Source organism: Macaca nemestrina, chromosome 14 (genome assembly GCF_043159975.1).
Source record: "Macaca nemestrina isolate mMacNem1 chromosome 14, mMacNem.hap1, whole genome shotgun sequence".
Taxonomy (NCBI): domain Eukaryota; kingdom Metazoa; phylum Chordata; class Mammalia; order Primates; family Cercopithecidae; genus Macaca; species Macaca nemestrina.
Genome location: NC_092138.1, coordinates 59,469,893 through 59,488,910, shown reverse-complemented (window position 1 = coordinate 59,488,910; position 19,018 = coordinate 59,469,893).

The window sequence follows — 19,018 nt, the reverse complement described above, 5'->3', positions numbered from 1 at the left end:
AGAACAATGATATTCTTTGGAATTCAAAGATTATAAAAGATAGCTTCTGTATGCTCTCATAATCCTGTTGTTGCCAGAGAAGACATCTCATCAGAATTTGGTACCTAAAAATGTATTGAGGCTTATTGCATGCTTCCAAATATGGTTCATCTTTGTAAACTTTGTGCAGTTTAAAAGATGTTTTTTCTTCAGTTGGGGATTGTAGTATTTTATAACATGTTTAATAGATCAAATTGGTTGGAAAAATTGTTTAGATCTTCTATATCCCTAGTGATTTTTTTGTCTATTTATTCTATCAAATACTGAAAATGGGATGTTAAAATCTCCCACAACCATTGTGGATGTTTCTGTTTTGGTTTTATTTATTTTAATTTTTTCATGATTTGTAAACCACCAAACTACTCTTCATTATATACCTCCAAATTTGAAAGCAGATAGTCATACAGGCACTTCTACACCAATGTTTGTTGCAGCACTATTCACAGGATTCGAAAGGTGGAAAAAACTCAAGTGTTTATCACCAGAAGAATGGATAAACAAAATGTGGTATATACATATATGGAATGTTATTCAGCCATAAAAAGGAATTAAGTTCAGGCTGCAACATGGATGAACCTTGAAAACATTATGCTAAATGAAATAAACCAGACACAAAAAGACAAATGTGTACAATTCCACTTACGAAATACCTAGAATAGGCAAATTCATAGAGACAGAAAATAAACATTACCAGGGGCTGTGGTAAGGGGGTAAGAAGGAGTTATTGTTTAATAGTCACAGAGTTTTGTTGAGCTGATGAAAAAATTGTGACTATGGATAGTGATGATGGTTTATAACATTGTAGATATAAAACAAAAAAGAAAAGAAACCTATATATTATAATTTTCTTTAAGGAAATTATAAAATGAACACATAGATCTTTTATGCAAATATGTATCCTTTCTGTGTATTTTTATGCTTTCTCATACATCTGAGTTTCAATCTGGCATCATTACTTTTTAACCCAAAGAATATCCTTTACCGTTGCTTGCATTGCAGATCAACTAAGAATTTGTTTTGTCAACTTTAGTTCATCAAAATGTATATTTTGATATATATATATTTATATAACTCTCATTTTAGAAGTATTTATATTTATATAATGTATATTTATATAACTCTCATTTTAGAAGTATTTTTGTTAATTCTGAAATTTCAGGTAGATAGATTTAGGATTTTTGGGATTTTTTGGTTTATTTATTTCATTACTTCAAAATGTTTCTCATTGTTTTTTGGTCTTCTTCGTTTCCTATGAGAAATCAGAAACTTACCTTTTGTTTCTCTCCACGTTATACATATATTTCTGATGGCTTCTGTAAAAATCTACTTATCTTTAGTTCTCAGCAATACTATGATTGGCTAAGTGTGAACACTTTTGTATTTATTCTGTGCCTCCATTAAGCTTATTGAATATACATATCTAAAGTTTTTATTAAATTTGGAACAATTATAGGCCAGTTTTTTCCAAGTATGCCAGAATGTAATTCTTATTCCTAACATTGTCGTCTTTCCATGATTAGGTTTCAAATAAATTTTCTGTAGTATGAATGAGGATTGTCCAATTTGATGGATCAGTATTTCAAATGTCTCAGCACTGCTCGACTTCTCATATCTCTGTTTAACCCTCAGACCAAATATAGTTATTCCTGTAAACTCTTACATATTGACGCACCATTTCCAAAATAGTTTCCCAGAATATTTGTATGACGAATATATTATTAAATTCAGATTATTTAGCTTTCAGAGCCACCGTTGCCTTACTCTCCCATGTCACACAAAGACAAACAGAAAAATGACTGTTGTAGTGATCTCATTCAAATATGGCAACTTGTTTGAAAATTTAAAGTCAGAGTACCAACTCAGTTATTATTTTCTTACTCTCCAAGCATTTAGGCAGCTAAATATTTGCATGCTAAATCTGTCAGTAGCTACGAAGGCCTTACTCTAATCCTCTTTTTGTATTGTATTAAGCAGAGAATTTAAGATTATTCTAGCCCCCCATTAGTATGAAAATAAATTTGACTTTCTAAGCTTACTATCACCAGAGCAATAGGATAAATCTATTCAAGAATAACTTGAATATAATTTCTTTAGAGTTCTCTGGAATTTTTTTTTTGCTTCCATTATTCATAGAGATACAACAATGAATATATTATTTATATGCATGTGCTTATATTTCAAAATTTTCTATTACAAATGGTATTTAGATAAAAAATATTTATACATAGAAACTAAAACTGAAGATTTAGCAACAGGTAGTGAGACAGAAACTATTCTTTATTTCTACTTAAGTTTTCAAGGCCAGAAACCTTATTTTTTGAGAGAACTAACCTTTCTGGAACACTGTAAGTCAAAAGAGGTTCCAATAGGTGAGAGGGAAATGAAAAGGAGAAAAGGGCATTTCATGTAGATAGTTAAATAACTGGTAGAATGCATTAACTAAGAATAGAAAATGGCATATGGTATATTGTAGCTGCTTTTCATGAACTAATATTTTAACTTATTTTTAATAAAGGATGATTAAATATCAGGGCCATATAATTAAAGGTTGCATATACTCTGCTTACCATGAAAAATGTCTCGTTAATTCTAGACATGTTGAAGATAAGAGCAATGTAGTAGAATGAGAGTCAGTGGAAACTCTCTTGTTTATCTCCTGTATTCCGCCTGTCCCAAGTTCTTTAATTTGTCCAGTAAAATCTTTCTAATATCTGCATCTCCTTTTTATTATTCCTTCTCTCAAGTAGAGTTATATGCCTTTTTACTTGAGGTATAATATACACAAAGTAAAATGCACAACTTTAATTATTTCAGTGGGCTTTCACAAGGTATATGAACATCTAGTTAAAACAGAAAAAAAAATGTGGAGGATTTCTATTATTGCAGAAAGTTATTTGCATTTCCTCAGGAATTCCACACCCTCATTAACAGTAACTACTGATTGTATTTCACTATAGCATAGTTTTGCATGTTTAGAACGTCTTCTTAACACAGTAATAACTTTTTTGTGTGTGTGTTAGAATTAGTTTACTAAAAATACTGTTTTGTATATCAGTAGTTTCTTTCTTTACATAGCTCAGCAGCATTTCATTGCAATAATAAATCAATTTGTTTAATAATTATTCAGTGACGTGCATCTGGCTGGGTTCTTCCTTTAGTCTATTAGGAGGGAAGCTGCCACGGTATAAACATTGTTATATAAGGTTTGGTTTTTTTTGTAAGCATATGTTTGCTTTTCTCTTAGGTAAATATCTAAGAGGGAAATTGCTGTATCTTAGTGTAGTTTATGTTTAATTTCATAAGAATTGCCAAATTGTTTCTCAAAGTGGTTTTACCATTTTTCTTCCTCACCAGCAATCACTCCATCACAATCACTGTGTTGTTAGTCTTTTAAAAGATATTCTCCTGATATAAGGTGACATCTAGTTGTGATTTAATTTGCATTTCAGTGATGGCTAAATACATTAAGCATCATCTTGTATGCTTATTGGCCATTTGTATAACATCTTTTTGTGAAGTTTCTGTTCAAGTTATTTGCTCAGTTTAAACTCTCCTGAAAAATCTTTTATTTATTGAATTGCAGAAGTTCTTTATATATTTTGGATAAAAAATCCTGCCATATGTATGTGTTTGTGTGTGTGTGTGTGTGTGTATCAGTTTCTCTCAGTTTGGCTTTTCATTGACTTAATGATATATTTCAAATAGTAAAAATTTTTAATTTTGATGAATTTAAATTTTCCAATTTCTTGCTAGTACTTTGTGTGTTCTTCAAAAGCTCCTGACTACACCAAGATTATACAGATATTTTCCAATATTTCCTTCTAAAGTTTTTATTACTTTAGCTTTCACATTTAGGCTCATGATTCATCTAAACAAATGCTTTTGTATAGTGTAAGATAGAAGCTGGGTTTCATTCTTTTTCATTCAAAGATCTAGATGTTCTTCACTCTTTCTTTTTTCACTCACTGTAGCCTCCACCTCCTAGGCTCAGGTGATCCTCAGACCTCAGCCTCTAGTAACTGGCACTACAGGTGTGTGTGCTACCACACCTGGTTAATTTTTTTGCAGTTTTAAAAGATTTTGTAGAAAAGAAGTTTTGCCATGTTGCCCAGGTTATTCTCCAACTCCTGGGGTCAAGCTATTCGCTGGCCTTGGCCTTCCAAAGTCCTTATAGTTTCTTATGTTGCCTTATACTGGTTGGGTGTGAAAATGCAATGCCAAACGAAAGTGGTGAAAGCAAATAGCCTTTCTTGTGCCTGTATCTCTTCGTTAAGCCATTCTTTCAGACTCTTGTTTTTTATGTGAATTAAAGGAAGAATGCTTCCTTATCAATTCCACTTCATCTTTACCCTTATATGTTATTTCACCAAATATACACTGATAGCCTATTATGCCTGAGTATCTTCATTGTGAAGAACGCTGCTAATACAACAGTGAAATAATGGTCACTGTAGAATTATGTATATGTCTAGATTTTATCATGATGCACATTATTTCTTGCATGCCTTTATGTTTCATCCCAAAAGAGTGTGAAATATTGGAGAAGGTATTTCATATCTCATGACTATAATCCATGCTTTCACATGAAAGCTTTTTCAAAACAATGACTAATGAAGATAAAGATGGATTCTAAAATGTAAATAACAAAATAAATAAAACCTATATATTATGACATAAAGGAATATTATTTGATCTCATTGGAATTTTAAATAATGGATTATTATTAATTGCTTGGTCATTCTTAAAGGTGATATGATATAAAGATATGCAATAGGCATTTAAATGAAAATACTAGGGAATCTGCTTTTCTTCTCCCTATTTCAATTACTTTCAGTAAAGTTAAACTTACTTGTTTTCTACCAAAACACTGAATAGAACCTTCCCTTTTCCTATTCTTCTTGATTCCTTGACAGTGATTGTTTTTTTCCTGCCATTTATACCCCCCTTCTGTCATAGTTAATTTTAAAACCACTTCATTTAATCTGTAAAAATTGAAATTCTCACCAGTGGTTTGTAACATCAGAAGGCCTTTTTTTTATTCTTCTAATAATTAACATGTGCTAATCTCCAAATTAATTTTTCACAGTTAATTGTGTCTTAGCAATTTTCAAGAGCTGGACCATATTGAATTGTTTATCATATTATTACATGGTATAATCAATTATTATAAATAATAGAGTACTATTAATTATTTAAAATAATTACCGTATATAATCTGTGCTCATGCCTCAACCTGAATCTACCTGCAGGGGACACTCTTTAAAAAAAATAAGTTGAGTCATAATAAAATGCATTATTCATGGTTTGACACTAGCATATATGGCAAGAAATAGACCACTTTCACTCAGCATAGAGATCAATTTGATAACTCACAAGTAATCTAATGACTCTATATAGAATGATGCTCATCTTTATTTCTCAAAGAACATATATCCAAAGAAAATTTTAGCCAAGTGGCAATATTATAATTGATATTTTGCCTCTGATTTTTTTTTTGAACAGTAAGATGATTTAGGGTAATAGGGTTTAAACTATTGCTATGAATTAGAATCTTCTTGGGCTTACTTATGCTCCTAACTTCATAAAATGTCAGTCTCTGCATAATAGAATCAATTATTGAAAAACTTTTCAGTATTCTTAAGGATTATTTACCTCATTTTTGATTAAAGAATATTGATAAGATAAAAAGTAATTTTACAATATTGGTTTACATATTCTTTCAAATTCTAGCAGTTTTAATTTTGTTTTTAGGGGCCTTATCAATTTCTTAGTATTCTGGACTCAGAAAACTTGGCTATGATTATTATCTACCCCTTTGTATCTTTTTAGTTCAAAAGATCCACTGAGTTCTGTCAATTATTTTGTCAAATATCTTTTAAGTATTTCTCTGTACTGTATTACATATATTCATGATACTTCAGGCTCTCATAATCACATATGTAGATTATCTCCTAACTCTTCATCTCTAATTTCTCTCCATGATAATTTTCACTATGCTTCCAGAGAAGGCAAATCTTTTAAAATGTTGTTTTCATGATGTTATTCACTCTTTATATGTAAAAGGTTTAATCCCCTCTGCCTGCACTGCTCACTCAAGGTAGATTACATTCCTCATTTGCCACAATCCAGGCTGAATCAATGTTTTTTTTTCCTTTTTTTTTTTTTAAATGTATGTGAGTACATAGTGTGTGTGTGTGTGTGTGTGTGTGTGTGTGTGTGTGTGTGTATATATATATATATATATATATATATATATATGAATACTTGAGATATTTTCATACAGGCCTGCAATGTGAAATAAGCACATCATAGAGAATGAGTTATCCATCCCCTCAAGCATTTATCATTTGAGTTACAAACAATCTGATTACATTCTGTATTTTAAAATGTATGATCAAGTTATTATTGACTACAGTCACCCTTTTGTGCTATAAAATAGTAGGTCTTATTCTTTTTTTTTTTTTGTACCCATTAACCATCCCCACCTTCCTGCCAACACCCACTACCCTTCCCAGCCTCTGGTAACGATCCTTTTACTCTCTATGTCCATGAGTTCAATTGTTTTGATTTTTGGATCCCACAAATAAGAGAGAATATGCTTTTCTTTCTGTGTCTGGCTTATTTCCCTAGCATAGTGATCTTCAGTTTCATCCATGTTGTTGAAAATGACTGGATCTGCTTCCTTTTTATGGTTGAATAGTACTCCACTGTGTTTATGTACCACGTTTTCTTTATCCATTCATCTTTTTATGGACACTTAGGTTGCTTCCAAATCTTAGCTATGGTAAACAGTGCTGGAAAAAGAAAAAACATGTGAATGCAGATATCTCTTCAAGATACTGATTTCCTTTCTTGTAGGTATATATCCAGCAGTAGGCTTGCTGGATCATATGGTAGCTCAATTTTTACTTTTTTGAGAAATTTGCGAACTGTTCTCCATGGTGATTGCACTAATTTACATTTCTATCAACAGTATATGAGGGTTCCCTTTTCTCCATATTCTTGCCAGCATTTGTCATTGGCTGTCTTTTGGATATAAACCATTTTAACTGGGGTGAGATGCTATTTCATTGTAGTTTTGATTTGCATTTCTCTGATTATCAGTGGTATAGAGTCCCTTTTCATATGTCTGTCTGCCATTTTTATGACTTCTTTTGAGAAATGTCTATTCAAATATTTTGCTCATTTATTGATAGGATTATTAGATTTTTTTTTTCCTAGAGAGTTGTTTGAGCTCCTTATATATTCTGGTTATTAATCCCTTGTCAGATGGGTAGCTTGCAAATATTTTCTTCTGTCCTTTGTGGTATAGAAGCTTTTAAAATTTATGTGATCCCATTTGTCCATTTTTCCTTTGCTTGCCTGTGTTTGTGGGGTATTGCTCAGGAAATATTTGCTCAGAAAAATGTCCTGAAGATTTTCCCCAAGGTTATCTTGTAGTAGTTTCATAATTTGTGGTCTTAGATTTGGGACTTTTAGGTCTTTAATTCATTTTGGTTTGATTTTTGTATATGATGGAAGACAAGGGTCTAGTTTCATTCTTTTGCATATCCAGTTTTCCAGCATCATTTATTGAAGAGTATGTCTTCTCCCTAGTGTATGGTCTTGGAAACTTTATCAAAAATCAGCTCACTAGAGGTTTGTGGATTTGTTTCTGTGTTCTCTATTTTGTTCCATTGGTCAATATGTCTGTTTTATGCCAGTATTATGCTGTTTTGGTTACTAACACTCTGTAGAATAATTTGAAGTCAGGTAATGTGATTCCTCTAGTTTTGTTATTTTTGCTTAGGATAGCTTTGGCTATTCTTGTTCTTTTGTGGTTCCATATACATTTTAGGATTTTTTTCTATTTCTGTGAAGAATGGCATTGGTATTTTGATAAAGATTACATTGACTCTGTAGATTACTTTGGGTAATATAAACATTTTAACAATAATGATTCTTCCATTCCATGAACATGAAATACTTTTACATTTTATGGTGCCCTCTTTAATTTCTTTAATCAATGCTTCATAGTTTTTATTATAGAGACCTTTTACTTCTTTGGTTAATTCCTAGGTAGTTAATTTTATGTGTGGCTATTGTAAATGGGATTACTTTTTTATTCATTTCTCAGATGATTTGGTTTTGGCATATAGAAATGCTATTAAATTTTTTAATGTTGATTTTGTATCCTGCCACTTTACTGAATTTGTTTATCAGTTCTAATAGTTTTTTGGTGGAGTCTTTAGAGTTTTCCAAACATAAGGTCATATCATCTGAAAACAAGGATAATTTAACTTCTTGATTTTCAATTTGAATGCCATTTATATCATTCTCCTGTCTGATTGCTCTAGTTAGGACTTCCAGTACTAGGTTGAGTAACAGTAGTGACAGTGGGCATCTTTGTCATATTCCAGATCTTAGAGGAAAGTCTTCCAGTTTTTCCCCATTCTTTATTATACTAGCTGTGGGTCTGTCATATATGGCTTTTATTATGTTGAGGTATGCTCATTCTATCCCCAGTTTTCTTGAGAATTTTTATCATGACGGATTGTTGAATTTTATCAAATACATTTTCAGCATCAGTTGAAATGATTATAAGCTTTTTATCTTTCATTCTCTTCATACAATGAATTATGTTGATTGATTTACAAATGTTGAACCATCCTTGCATCCTAGGGATAAATCCCACTTGGTTATGATGATCTTTCTTACCTATTGTTGAATTTGCTTTGCTAGTATTTTGCATCAATATTCATCAGAGATATTGGCCTGTAGTTTTTGTTTGTTTTTTTGATATGTCTTTGTCTGGTTTAGGTATTAGGGTAATACTGGCCTCACAGAATGTTTGGAAGTATTCCCTCCTCCTCTACATTTTGGAAAAGTTTGAATAAAATTTGTATTAATTCTTTTTTAAATGTTTGGTAGAACTCAGCAGTGAGGTAATCAGGGCCCAGGCATTTTTTTTTTTTTTTTTTTTTTTTTTTTTTTTTTTTTTACTGTGAGAGCTTTTATTATGGCTTCAATCTCATTACTTGTCATTGGTCTGTTCATGGTATGGATTTCTTCCTCATTCAATCTTAGTAGGTTGCATGTATCTAGGAATTTGTTCATTTCTTCAAGATTTTTCCAATCTATTGGCATATAGCTACTCATAGTAACCACCAATGATTCTTTAAATTTCTGCCATATCAGTTATAATGTCTCCTTTTTCATTTCTGATATTTCTTATTTGGATCTTCTCTCTCACTTTCTAATTCTGACTAAAGATGTATATCATTTTATTTAACTTTTACAAAAACCCAACATTTTGTTTCACTGATTTTTTTTCCATTTCAGTTTCATTTATTGCTGTTCTGATTTGTGTAAACTACTTTTATTCTAAGTAGAAAGACTAAATAATAAATCAATAAAAAATAATAACAATAACTTTTCAAGACATTATCAGTACAATAAGATATAAATAGAGACAACAAAATTTAAAAAGTAGAGGGACAGAGTTAGGACATAAAGTTATTATTAATTTTTTTTTGCTTATTTGTTTATTTATGCAAAGAGTGTTAAGTTGTTATCAGGTTAAAATAATTAGTTATAAGATAGTATTTGCAAGCTTCATGGTAATCTTCAAACCAAAAAAATAGAATAAAATACAATAAATATGTGGTGTTTTGCTAAGAAAAAATTTTTAAATGCCAGTCATATGCTTAACTATTAAACTTTAAAGTCCAGAATTCTTATTCAAAGACTAATTATGTGAGAGGAAGAATTTTTTAAAGAATTTAACAATGTCTCTTCTTTTACATATTAAAATATCTATTTTCCAATAAATAAATAAGAGTTAGTCATATCTTTGTTTGAAAATGCAATCCTACAATTCTTGTCAAACCCAATAGGAGAAAGCAGATTGGAGTATAAAATGAAAATATATATGATTAGTTACTATATATACCATATAAAAGATAATGGAATTTTCTTTGACCTCTGGGCTAGTGTTATACTTCTAGCTTCTTGACAAATGTACTAGAAAATCTGTGTCATTATTTAAGACCTGTCATTATTTGTGTCTTTTATGTAGTCAATTTAGATACAATTATTCACAAAAACTAGCTTTCATACAACAAAAATGAATGGCTATGTTTGGTTCTCTTCCAGTTTTCAACATCTCTTTGACTTACAAATATTCAAGAAATAAAATTGTTACTGCAACAGTGCTCATGGGTTCACAACTGTAAGTTAATGTACATACAAATTCTTGGAAAACTGTAGGAACAAAAATATATTAGGAAAAGAATGTGCTTACTATAAGCAAACAAACCATGGCTTTTTCCTATTTGATTTTAATCCAAATATATTTAAAATATACACAAAGATGAACTACATGCAACACATTTTGTGTAAATTTAACAAAGAAATATATATTTGTTAATATGAATGGCCATTTTTGCATTGCTATAAAAGAAATCCCTCAGACTAAGTAATTTATAAAGAAAAGTGGCTTACTTGGCTCATGGTTCTGCAGACTGTACAAGAAGCACAGTGCAGACATCTCCTTCTGGGGAGACTTCGGGAAACTTTTACTCATGAAAGAAGACAAAGCAGCAACAAGCACATCACATAGCCAAGGACAATGCAGGAATGAGTGAGTGAGTGAGTGAGAGAGAGAGAGAGAGAGAGAGAGAGAGAGAGAGAGAGAGAGGCAAGCGAGGGGCCCACACTTTTAAATGATTGAATCCCATGTGAACTCAGAGTGAGAATTCACTTATCACCAAAAGGATGGCCCAAGTCATTGATGATGGCCCAAGCCATCCCCAGAGCCCAAGCACCTCCCAGGCCCCACTTCCAAACATTGAGGATTACAGTTTAACATGACATTTGACATTCAAATTGTATTAACATTTAACTTTAAAGAGGTCACAGAAATAAATATATAAATATTACTGGTGATTATCTTCTACTTTGGTGTGTGCTATTTGCTTATTACATTATAATATTTTATTTTATATCACCAGAATAGTAAATAAGACAATGATATATGCCACAAAATGATTTTTGTGAATGAAACTAGATTTAAATTAAGGAGTACAAGAAATATAAAATTCAACATGAAAGCAAAACCCGATAGGATTTATGACTAGCTTTTCTGTATATAAGAATAAATTTTTGTGTTCAAACTGAACAGAATATTTTATATAAAATTGTTATCAGTGTGAATAAGTAATGGTTTTGTAGATAACTTATGTTTTGTATTGCAAGTAGCCTATATTTATAGTGATTATGTATCAAGAGAAATGAAACAGAACATGCACTGTTGGTAAATGTATGTAATTTATTAGTTTGGGCATGAATTCAATTTATTTGTCATATTGACTCACCAGAATATGCTTGGTTTATGCAAAGACTTTATTAGTCTGGAAGAGAAACAGAGTAGCTATGTTTGTCAGAATTTAAATTTGGAGTTAAAACTTTCTATTCTAATCATCTGTAGCCAACACTGAAATACACATTTTTTTCTTAAAACAATTATTTCATCATAAAAAAATAAACTAAGATAAAATAATCAATTTATTTTATGACACATGGTAACAGACTCATTTGTATAACTTATATAAGACATGCTAATCAAGGAATAAGTACTTTTTAAATATTGTGATTCTTTTCCTCTTTACTTCCTTGTAGTACATGTGGCTCTATTCACTCATATTTTTAAACAGTCATTTAAAAATATAATTCCTTGTAAGAGGGGCCACATCAAGAGGTGTCACAAAATAATTCAAATTCCATACCTATTAAAATAGAAGAATACTTTAGGGATTTTAAATCTTTTTTATACTCAGTAGATTACAAATGAAGCAGATCATAAATCATTTAAATTATAATTATGAACATTATCTTTTAATTAGTGTTCTAGAAATTAGTTTATAAAGAGTATTTTGTTTAAAAACAATCTTTTAAAGTCTATCAATAGAGTGTGGAAGGACTCGAATATGGGGAATAATATATTTAATATGATTAAAAATAAGCTTTTAATTCAATTATGGATATTAATTGTAGATAACAAACCTCCACCTGCATTTCACGTATTATCTGAGAATTTTGCTTCAGATTTGGCTGAGTAGCTCCTATCAGAATAAACCTCCTAAAGATGACTGTAAATTTGAGGACAGGGGACTTATTTGAAGACACTAAAGGGGGCTTGGGGAGCACAGCCAGAAACTAAAAGGGAGTTAGCTCTTGTTCTAGAAAAAGAGAATGGTACTGGGTAAATTTAAATTTATCATATTTTATTGTTTTTAGACTGAGGGCAGGCTCAAGTCTGCAACATTCAGGGCATTTAAAACTCTAATAGACAACACACAGCTATGCTGGTTTGAAGAATCAGGGAATCAAGTGTAGAGCAACTACAACTATAGAAAAGTAAAGAGGGCTGGGCACGGCGGCTCACGCCTGCAATCCCAGCACTCTGGAAGGCCGAGACGGGCGGATCACGAGGTCAGGAGATCGAGACCATCCTGATGAACACAGTGAAACCTCGCCTCTACTAAAAATGCAAAGAAAATTAGCTGGGCATGGTGGCGGGCGCCTGTAGTCCCAGCTACTCAGGAGGCTGAGCCTGCAGTGAGCCGAGATAGCGCCACTGCACTCCAGCCTGGGCAACACAGCAAGACTCCTTCTCAAAAAAAAAAAAAAAAAAAAAGAAAAAGAAAGAAAGAAAGAAAAGTAAAGGGGGGATTTCAAAAAGATGAAGTCCTAGAAATGGAAAAGCTAGATAGTGAAAGTACCAAGTTCTGTGTCTAATCACTGCTCAGAAGTCTAGCACAGCCCTGGACCGTGCATGGATGGAGCTGACATCAAGCTGTTCAGATAAAAGAACTGAATTGAAATTTGAAATGCCAACCTTCATGGGGGAGACAAGTTTTGTAGGTTGATTTCAGCCTGCTTAAAAATCAAGGGAGACCAGTCTTAGAAAAATAGTAAGAGAATCCAGATTTTCTACAACATAAAATTCATGGTGTGCAATATACTGTACAAAGCTACTCAATACACAGGGGGAAAAAAAAAGAAAAAAACAGGAAGCATGACCTATTTGCAAGAGAAAACACACTCAACAGAGACCAACTTCCAGATAAACCAGATATTAGAGTAGGCTGACAAGGATTTTAAAGCAGCTACTGTAACTATGTTCAATATCATAAGGTAAAATATGCTTGTGATAAATGAAACTATGGAAAATCTCAGCACAAATTTGAAAACTGAAATTCTAGGACTGAAAAATATATATGAAATCTTAGCTAAGTCAGAAAACACATAAATCTTAGATCCATAAAAGTATTAAAAAGTGCTGTTTCATCTCAGAACTCTAAAGGTATTTTACATGATCCTAGGCAAAGTTTACTAACTTAAGGACTCTATCTTAAAACTGCATTGTGGAAATAGTAATATAGGTGGCATAAAAGATCAAGCAAATATTTACCCAATTCCCCTTCACCTTTTAAGACAATGAATGACAAACTCTCAGTTTCTGCTTACCAGTTCAAGTTAAGTTCATGTGACCAATTGCTCAGTTTATCAATCACCTTTGCTATAGTGAGATAATTTAAAAAACAAAAAACAAAAAACAGGAGATTCCAACAAATTATTAGTAACTGATTGTGTTACTGCTCCAGGCCACGACTCTACTCCTCATGTCTACTTCTTATCTCCCAGCCGAGATTAAAGAATAAAATATTTTTAAAAAGTAAAATAAAAAGTGAGAATGCATGATTGAGGTAGGATATAGCATATATTTGGATGGAAGGAGAAGGAGAAGAACTAGGTAAAAACTAATGATAACAATATAAAATATTCACGGAGTAATCCCACAGGAAAGCATACCACCAAATATATATCACAATATCATGGTCCAAGTGTCAAATGAATAGCCATACATGTGGGCAAATAGGAAATGTGTTGGGAAAAAGCTGAGTGTTGGGAGGGAAACTGAGGCAGGGCTTGCATAATATGCTCTGGCATGTGTCTAGACTTGTTGGCTCCTTGCTTCTAGCCCTCCTAGGCTCCTATTCTCATTATCTCAAGTAGCAGAACATGTTCCTTATAAATGCTAAACCGTCACACAGCTGTAAATCATGTGCTTAATGCAACGTGTCCTTTTGACCTCCAGATTCTCACCACCTGTTTCTTTGTTGGATTACCAATAAACACCGTGGGCTCCCAGCGCTCGGGGTATTTGCGGCTTACATAAAATAGCGATGGCCTATCCTAGTAAGCACCCGTTTTTTTCTCTCTTTTTCTCAATCCTTTGACTCCACCAGGAAATCCTTTGATTTCCACAATCTGGTGCTGGGTCTGATCATTCTAACATTCCTGGCTGCCCACCGTGGGGCAACAAAGCCCCCGGTGAAAAAATGCCAGAGGACGCATTGCCTTAAAGGACACCCAAGGATGTCTACAAGAAGCTCAGCAGGAAAGCTGAGCACTCAGAAGAGCCAGGGTAGCAATGGGACAAAGTGAAAGCAGACATTCTGCTTCTTTAGATTTTTTAAGGCGTTTGTTACAAAGGGGGAGCGAAAATTAGTACTTGGAATTTGTTATTGCTCATGCAGTAAAGTAGTTTCGCCCATGGTTCCCGGAGCAAGGGACTATGGAGTTGGATGAATGGGAGAGAATTGGTAGAAATCTAAAGAAAGCATATAAAGACAGAAAAAAAAGTCCAGTCTGTTTGGTCAGTGTGGGTGCTAATAAAAGCAGCTCTTGAGCCATTTCAAACAGATGAGGCAGGTTCAGATGAGGAAGAGGACGAGTGTAAAAAAGCTACAGATTCTGAATGTGAGGAACAGAAACCAGAGGAAAAAAAGGGAAACTGAAAAAAGTGTTTTACTAGCCCGTCGGCTCCACCTGCTGAACTAAGGGAAAAGCCACCTCCTCTTTTGCCTCTTAATGGGCAAGAAGATGAATTCGCTGCAAAACGTACTGCTCCTGTAGTTGCAACATTAAAACCTGGAGCGATTGGTGGTGCTATACAAAAAATTCTATTCAAAAGGCTAGAGTCGAGGGAGACCTTGAAGCATGGCAATTTCCCCAAACTATAATCCGGCAGATAAGACAGCAAACGTCCTCCCGCTGTTTCCAAAATCCATCTACAAAGGAGAAAGATACACAAGTAGCTAAAGAAAAAAAGTATACCCTATTCCTCTAAAAGCCAGGGTGAATTTAAACCTATAATTGATAATTGAAGGTCTTCTCCGTGATATTATAACACTCCAATGCTACCTTGTCAGTGTAAACAAGGGCGTAGCCTAAAAGCACTGAGACCACTGACAACCAGTAGCTTTCCTATCAAAAATCCTTAATCCAGTAACCTGTGGATGGCCAAAATGCATTCCATCGGTAGCGGCAACTTCTTTGCTAGAAGAAAAGTAGAAAAATAACTTTGAGGAAACCTCGTTTTGAGCACACCTCACCAGTTCAGAACTATCCTAAGTTAAAAGCAAAAAGGTAGCTTACTAACTCTATATATGGGGCTATTCTGTTAGAAAAAGGTGATTTAACCATTGAAAATTCCCTTAAAGCCAGCAGGTTTCCTAACAAGGGATTTAAATCTTCCTTTAAATTGGACCCATATAAGGTCTCACCAGACCTAGGAGGAACCCCTTTCAGGACAGGACAGTAGATGGTTTCCCCCATATGATTGAGGGGAAAAAACATAATGGGTATTCAGTAATTGATAGGGAAACTCTTGTAGAAGCAGAGTTAGAAGAGTTGCTTAATAATTAGTCTGCTCAAACATGTGAACTGTTTGCATTCAGCCAAGCCTTAAAGTATTCACAGAATCAAACTATCTAAATCCTGACTCAAAAGGTTACCTACATCTCTCTGAAATGAATTTGCATAAGAACTGTTTATGGGAGTGTATCTTAATGGGGCAGCTAGGTGGTTATGAAATACTCAGGAACCCAGCCCAGCTCTAGAATTCACCTCTGAGTGCAAAGGCAATGTTGAACACACTGGTAAAGGACCACTAGAACCCAGCAGCCTGGACCCCTTTCTTTGTGGTCAAGAAAGGCAGAAAAACAGGTCCAGGACTGCTACATCAGTAAGCGTACCTAATCCGATAAGCAGATGTCCACGGGTGGTTACGCACCCTGGAAAGGAATAAGCTATTAGGACCATAGAGGACGCTCTAGGACTAATGCTCATCACAAAATGACTAGGGGTTCTGGCATCCCTATGTTCTCTTTTCAGATGAGAAACATTCCCCCCCAGGGCAAAAATGCCCCTAAGATGTATTCTGGAGAATTCAGTCCAGAGTGCATGTACCTTTTTTCTCTCTCAGACTTGAAACAAAATAGGCCTAGGTAAATTTTCAGATATCCCTGATGGCTATATTGATGTTTTACAAGGGTTAGGACAATCCTTTGATCTGACATGGAGAGAGAGAACGTTACTACTAGATCAGACACTTAACTCCAAATGAGAGAAGTGCCGCCATAACTGCAGCCCGAGAGTTTGGCGATCTCTAGTATCTCAGTCAGGTAGATGATAGGATGACAACAGAGAAACAATTCCCCACAGGCCAGCAGGCAATTTACAGTGTAGACCCTCACTGGGATGCAGAATCAGAACATGGAGATTGGTGCCACAGACATTTACTAACTTGCGTGCTTAGGACTAAGGAAAACTAGGAAAAAGCTTATAAATTCGATGATGTCCACTATAACACAGGGAAAGGAAAATCCTGCCTTTCTGGAGAGACAAAGGGGAGGCATTGAGGAAGCATACCTCTCTGTCACCTGACTCTAGTGAAGGTCAACTAATCTTGAAGTTTATCGCTCAGTCAGCTGCAGACATTAGAAAATACTTCAGAAGTCTGCCTTAGGCCTGGAGCAAAACTTAGAAACCCTATTGACGTTGGCAACCTCAGTTTTTTATAATAGAGATCCAGGAGGAGCAGGCGGAACTGGACAAACAGGATTTTTAAAAAACGGCCACCACTTTAGTCTTGGCCCTCAGTCAGGCAAGCAGACTTTGGAGGCTCTGGGAAATGGAAAGGCTGGGAAAATCAAATGCCTAATAGGGCTTGCTTCCAGTGCCGTCTACAAAGACACTTTAAAAATTGTCCAAATAGAAATAAGCCACCCCCTCGTCCATGCCCCTTATGTCAAGGGAACACTGGAAGGCCCACTGCCCCACGGGACAACAGTCCTGAGTCAGAAGCCACTAACCAGATGATCAGCAGCAGGACTGTGGGTGCCTGGGGCAAGCGCCAGCCCATGCCATCACCCTCAGCCCCGGGCATGCTTGACCCTTGAGGGCCAGGAGGATAACTGTCTCCTGGACACTGGCGTGGCCTTCTCAGTCTTACTCTCCTGTCCCAGACAATGGTCCTCCAGATCTGTCACTATCTGAGAGATCCTAGGACAGGTAGTCACTAGACACTTCTCCCCGCCACTAAGTTGTGACTGGGGAACTTTACTCTTTTCACATGCCTTTCTAATTATGCCTGAAAGCCCCAGTCCTTTGTTAGGGAGAGACATCCTAGCAAAAGCAGGGGCCATTGTATACTAGAATTAGGAGAAGGAAAAAGGGTAAATACATACACAGACTCTATTCTTCCCTAGTTCTCCATGCCCACACAGCAATATGGAGAGAAACGTATTCCCTCGGAAGTTAGAAATTCCGTATCAAATACCAGGAAGCCATTAGGCCTCAAAATTCTCCTTACTGGAGTCTACTTCCTCCAATCCCTGCCTAAAGATAATTATATGGGAAGAGGATTTGCTCGTGTCTCTCCAGGTGACAATCGGGTGCCTAGGTGGGTGCCCACCAAACATTGAAGATCTATCATGAGCCACAGCATCTAGTGGACCCACCTGTACAGTGCGAATTGAAGGTTTGACAAGCCTCGATTTGCTTTCTCTAATGCCTTCTGTTAATCAGAGAATGCCTGTTTCTCATCAGTGGCCTCCCAGCTACAGCCGTAAGTTTTTGCTTGTTTCAACAGATTTACTAAAGTGGGAGTGAGGGGAGTATGCTTGTGTTTTTGCAGGAGATAAATAAACCGTGTGGATGCCCTCAAGATGTGTACGACCATGGAACGGGAGACTGGAGGGATCCATGGATCCCAACCGTGGACTGGGTTCCCCCACTATGAGCCATGAGCCAGTTGAATCTGAACGCAAAGGTGGAGCAAGGACCGACCGGAGTCACGACGATGCTTAATGAACCAATGCTTGCTGATTCAGTTCCTCTCTACCATGAACGCAAGAGACCCTAATAGTTAGGCAGGAGTATCATCGCCCCTATTCAGCATGAAGTTACAGAAGATGGACCTTCATCCTTCTGCAACCCCTAGGATTAAGGGGTCCCCTTGTAAAAGGGAAAGGGGAACCATGTGGGAAGCATTCAAACCAGAGTGACTCCAGTTTGAATAAGGGCTAAGAAAAATGAAGCTGGATCGACTGGCAATTAAAGGGCTGCACAGCCTGCAATTTCCTTGCTCAATTAAGAGGCCACCTCTTATGCTAGTAATAGTAATAATACCTTCTTTTACAAAAAAGCGGGGGGCATGTTGGGGGAAAAGCTGAATGTTGGGAGGGAAACTGAGGCAGGGCTTGCATAATGTCTTCTGGCATGTGTCTACACTTGCTGGCTCCTTCTCTAGCCCTCCTAGGCTTGTTCCCATTATCTGAAGTAGCAGAACATGTTCCTTATAAATGCTAAACCGTCACAGCTGTAAATCATGGGCTTAATGCAATGTGTCCTTTTGACCTCCACATTCTCACCACCTGTTTCTTTGTTGGATTACCAGTAAATACCGTGGGCTCCCAGAGCTCGGGGCTTATCACATCCTCTGTACAATAGTGATGGCCCCCTGGTGTGCCACCTTTGTGTCTTAATTCTTGGACTCCGCCAGACTTTCGTCACCCCCACAGCCTGGTGTTGGGTCTGATCACCCCAACAAATTCACAGTTATTCTTTCAATATTATGTAATAATAGCAC